Source organism: Triticum aestivum, chromosome 2D (genome assembly GCF_018294505.1).
Source record: "Triticum aestivum cultivar Chinese Spring chromosome 2D, IWGSC CS RefSeq v2.1, whole genome shotgun sequence".
NCBI classification, from domain to species: domain Eukaryota; kingdom Viridiplantae; phylum Streptophyta; class Magnoliopsida; order Poales; family Poaceae; genus Triticum; species Triticum aestivum.
This window is the reverse complement of record NC_057799.1, coordinates 582795429-582800777: the sequence shown is the minus strand read 5'-3', so window position 1 is coordinate 582800777 and position 5349 is coordinate 582795429.

Below are 5349 nucleotides of genomic sequence, written 5' to 3'. Positions count from 1 at the left end.
CGCCGAGTGACCTGAAGACTTACCACGAGTGATTGGACGAGGTCTGTGTGATCTTAGTTCAAGGAGAATATGGTGAGGACTGTGTGTCCAGGACTGTGTGTCCTCAGGTTTAAATATCTAGCCGCTCCAACCAGATGTACAACTGAGACAACAGTTGGAACTAGTCTACCAAATCATTGTCTTCACCAAGCTTACTGGTTCTATTTCCTCAACTCTTTCATTTCCTCATTACTATGTTGTGTGCTTGTCATATCTGTGTTTGAAGACTTTGACAAAAGACTTTTTCAATTTCCTCAGTTTAATTTCTTCAATCTGTTTGTCTTCATCCTGTGCTATCCTGTGTTTACGCTTTCTGTACTCTGTGTTTGTCTTCATTTCATCATGATGACCATGCCTATGTTCTGCTATGCTTACTCTTGAGTACTTATTCCGCTGCAAGTAGTTCTTCGCTAAGGAATTTCCTCACCCGCAAATTCCTCAGTGAAGAATTCATAAAAATCGCCTATTCACCCCCTATAGTCGATATAACGCACTTTCAGTGCTAAGCCGAGCGGTAATGAACGTGTGTTATAATATCTAACCGGTTTGCCATGAGGATGCGGTTCTATCTTACGTCGCAGAAATGAATGGCCGCAAACGCTTTCGTGTTTTACCTCCTGTGACAAACGTGCACACATTTTGTCTTGCTTTCATTTCTTATTCTGTTGATTCGTCTGAGGTGTATATCTTCTTCAAATGCGGTAGTGCACTCACCATAGAATAGATGGCGAGCTTGCCAACCAGTTGGAACTTGGAAGCGAGCGGCTAGTGGTTCCTTTGGGTCACGGGCATATCAAACTTGGATGATGGCTACTGCTTCGATGAGGACAATTCATTGGGTGGCTTCCCGTGGCGACATTGATGGTCCAGGGCCTGTTCGATTGACAAGGAATTGAAGGGGATTGGCAGGGATGGGGGCGGGTTGTAAATCCCCTATAAGTCAAAACCCCTCGAATCCCCTCTAATCCTCTCCAATTGGAAATGCAACCGAACAAAGCCTTAGCTGAGTCTTCTGAAATTGAAGCTCGTTATGGCCAATTACAGCACAAACACATTTGCAGGTAAGGACCGATGCAATTTGCGGCAAGCCATTTAGCTATAACAGTTTTAGGAATGTTTCTCTATTTATTTATTTGCTTTGGGAACCTTCTGGCAGGTTTTATTTTTCACGTTTCTCCATTCTGTTTTTCCTTTCTCTTTTTTGGTTTCATTTTTCTTTCAAAAAAATACAAAATTTTCAAAATATGTTTAAAAAAACAAATTCTAAAAATCTCGCTTTTCCAAAAAAATTATATCACTTAATAAAAATAAATAAAATTTACAAACATTTCAAAAAAAATCATGTTTTCACCAAAAAAACCGAGTTTTTAAATAAAAACAAAAAAACTGCTTGAAAAGTAAAAGACTAGAAAGCTAAACTGCAGAAAAAATCTTGCTGCCAGGTAAGCTTGACCGAGCTGTACAGGGCTATTCATAATATTTCTTGCGAAATACGAATAAAACTGCAGTTGAGACCTCCCAGGGAACCGGACTGGGCCAACCCATTAGCAGGTCTAGCGCGCGGCACTTTGGTGAAGTTTTTTTTTGCGCTACTGATCTTTTTTGTACCTATGTGAATTGGTTTTTCTAAACATTTTTTGCAATTCCTGAAAGCAATTCAAAACACAAATATATTTGAATTTGTGAAAAAAATTGTAAACAAGAACATTTTTTAAATTCTGAACAAGTTTAAGAAAACGTGAATGTTTTTAAAAATTCCGAGACATTTTTCAAAGAAGGAAACATTTTAGGAAAATCCTCAAACATTTTTCAAAAGCATGAGCATTTTTGAATTTATGAACAAAACTTGAAAACTGGAACATTTACTCAATTCTGAAATTTTTAAATGGGATTTTTTAAAATTTCCAAACATTTTTGAAAAGGACAAACATTTTCGAAAAAAATAAATCCCAAACATTTTAAAAAGTTAACCTGAAACAAACAAAAGAATTAAAATAGAAAAAAAGAATAAAAGAAAAACTAAAAACTAAACAGCCAGAACAACTAAAACCGGTTCAGGTACCTTGCAGAAGGATCCATAATTGGAGTGACAAACCGCCTCGTAGTTGTAGAATGGGCTGGTCGATGAGCTTGTTTTCGTGCGAAGTGTCGACAATTCGACACAATGAGCACGCCGGGAGGACCTATATGGCGCCTTTAGCAAACGTATCAGCACGTTGGCGCTCACACGAAGGTTCCTGGCCTCGCCCAACAGAGGTTGGTCCCTAGCAATCCCTCGCACGGGACGCAGTCGCTTCATGGGGTGGTGGTTAACTGCTCGATGGTTGACCAGTCAACCATTCACTTTTGAATAAAACACAAGGAAAAACAAAAATCCTAAAACAATTCATGAATTCAAGAAAATTCACGCATTTGAAAGAAAGTTCGCAAAATCAAAAAGTTCACTAATTTCGAAAAGAATCGCAATTCTGAAAAAAACAAAGCTTCGAAAAAGTTTGTGCATTTTGAAAAAAAATCATCGATATGGAAACCTAAGTTCACGGATTTAAAAAAAGGTGATCCATTTTTTGAAAATCATAGTTTGTGGAAAAAATTCATAAATTTTTAAAAAAGTTCCTATATTTTTCAGAAAATGATCAAAAACTTTGAAAAAAAATCACAAACTTGACAAAATTTCATCAAATATGGAAAATAATTCATCGATTTTGCAGAAAAGTTCAACAATTTTGAAAAAACAAATGAAATTGGAAAAAAGTTCATCGATTATGAAAAAGAGATTATCAATATTGAAAACAGTTCATGCATTTTGTAAAAAGAAAATAAAATTAAAGAAAATGGAAAATAAAAAAATGCTGAAAAAAGAAAAGAAATAGAAAAATAAAGAAAACCTAAATAATACTACTCCAGACATGTATCAAGAAAAGAAGAAAAAATTGGCTGCGAACCGGAGAAAGAATAAAAGGACAAAGCAAATTAAGTGGGCCCAAGTGTTCAGATTATGTAGTGGTCAGTGGGGTACTCTCTGAAAGAAAGGTCTCGGGTTCGAATCCCTTGCTTGTACCCTTTTTTGAAAATATGATAGAAAAAATGGACCACCCATGCAACATCGATAGAGCTGGGAGGGTGTGCAACTGTTTGCACTGATGCCTTTAACCGGGGCAACAAGCGCCGTATAGAAATGCCCAACAGGCCATACATAGTCGCTTCCCTACTGAACCGCTACAGTTCCTGGCATGACTATACCTCGCTTCAAGCAAGATAGAGCATTAGCTCGCTTCAGGCGTCTCCCTCAACGGGCCGGTCCAGCGAGCGGGAGAGGCATACATAATTTGTTTGTATTTTTTCACTTTTTTTTATCTTTTTTGCTTTTTTATTTATGTTTATATTCCAAAAATAAACACTTACATAAAATTTTAGAAAATATTAACCAAGCATTTCAAAGATGTAAATCTGTATAGAAAAAATATCTCTAATGTGTACAAAAAATATAAAGTGTATGAAAAACTTGATCATGTATATAGAAATGTTAATCTAGCATTTTAAGAAATGTCAATCAAGTATTTGCAAAATGTTAGTCAAGCATTTGAAAAGTGCTAATGTGTATTGAAAAAATGTTTGTCATATATACAAAAAATACAATGTGTATGAAAAAAGTTGATCATGTAACAAGCGCCGCCCATGCAACGTCGATAGAGGTGGGAGGGTGTGCAACCATTTGCACCAATGCCTCTAGGCAACAAGCGCCGTATAGGAAATGCCCAACAGGCCATACATAGCCGCTTCCCCACTGAACCGCCACAGTTCCTAGCGTGACTATGCCTCGCTTCAACCGATACAGAGCGTTGGCTCGCTTCAGGCGTCTCCCTAAATGGGCCTGTCCAGCGCACGGGAGAGGCATACATAATTTTTCTGTACTTTTTTTTCACTTTTCTGTTTGATCATTTTTTTGTTTTTTTTATTTCTGTATATATATTCCATAAAAACACTTACATAACATTAAAAAGATATTAAACAAGCATTAAAAAAATGTAAATGTGTATAGAAAAAATATCTCTAATGTATACAAAAAATATAAAATGTGTATGAAAAACTTGATCATGTATCTAAAAATGTTAATCTAGCATTTTAAGAAATGTTAATAAAGTATTTGCAAAATGTTAATCAAGCATTTGAAAAGTGTTAAGTGTGTATCGAAAAAATGTTTGTCATATATACAAAAAATACAATGTGTATGAAAAATGTTGATCATGTAACAAGCGCCGCCCATACAATATCGATAGAGGTGGGAGGATGTGCAACCGTTTGCACCGATGCCTTTAACTGGGGCAACAAGCGCCATATAGGAAATGCCCAAGAGGCCATACATAGCCGCTTCCCCACTGAACCGCTACAGTTCCCAGCGTGACTATGCCTCGCTTCAAGCGATACAGAGCGTTGGCTCGCTTCAGGCGTCTCCCTAAATGGGCCTGTCCAGCGCGCGGGAGGGGCATACATAATTTTTCTATACTTTTTCACTTTTTTGTTTGATCTTTTTTGCTTTTGTTTTTATTTCTGTTTATATATTCCAAAAATACACTTACATAACATTTTATAAATATTAACGAAGCATTTCAAAAATGTAAATGTGTATAGAAAAATGTATCTAATGTATAAAAAAAATATACAATGTGTATGAAAAACTTGATCATGTATCTAAAAATGTTAATCTAGCATTTTAAGAAATGTTAATAAAGTATTTTCAAAATTTTAATCAAGTATTTGCAAAATATTAATCAAGCATTTGAAAAGTTTTAAGTGTGTAGAAAAAATGTTTGTCATATATACATAAAATACAATGTTTATGAAAATTGTTGATGATGTATTTACAAAATGTTAAATATGTATAAAAATGTTCTTGATGTATACAAAAAATGTATAACTTGCATAAGAAATTGAACATAAAAACATAAATTTAAAAATATGTTGATTGTGCATCAAAAAAAAATTAATCATATATTTCAAAATGCTAAACGTGTATAAAAAAACTATTCCTGGTATATACCAAAAATGTACAATGTGTATGAAAAACTAGTCATCAAACACAAGAATTTGAACGTCGCCAGCGATCGAAAAAAACATGAAACATGCCTGCCCAGTTTACTACGGGTCAAGAAAATGCTTTAGCGAGCGGAAGCTATACTCGCAACAAGCTAGATATAGTCTTCGTGGTTAAATAGAACCTAACCCTCAGTAAGGTGTGCCGGACATTGAATTCATTCACCCGCTTTGAAGAGAATGCTCGACCTACTAAGGTTTATAAGGATTTTACGT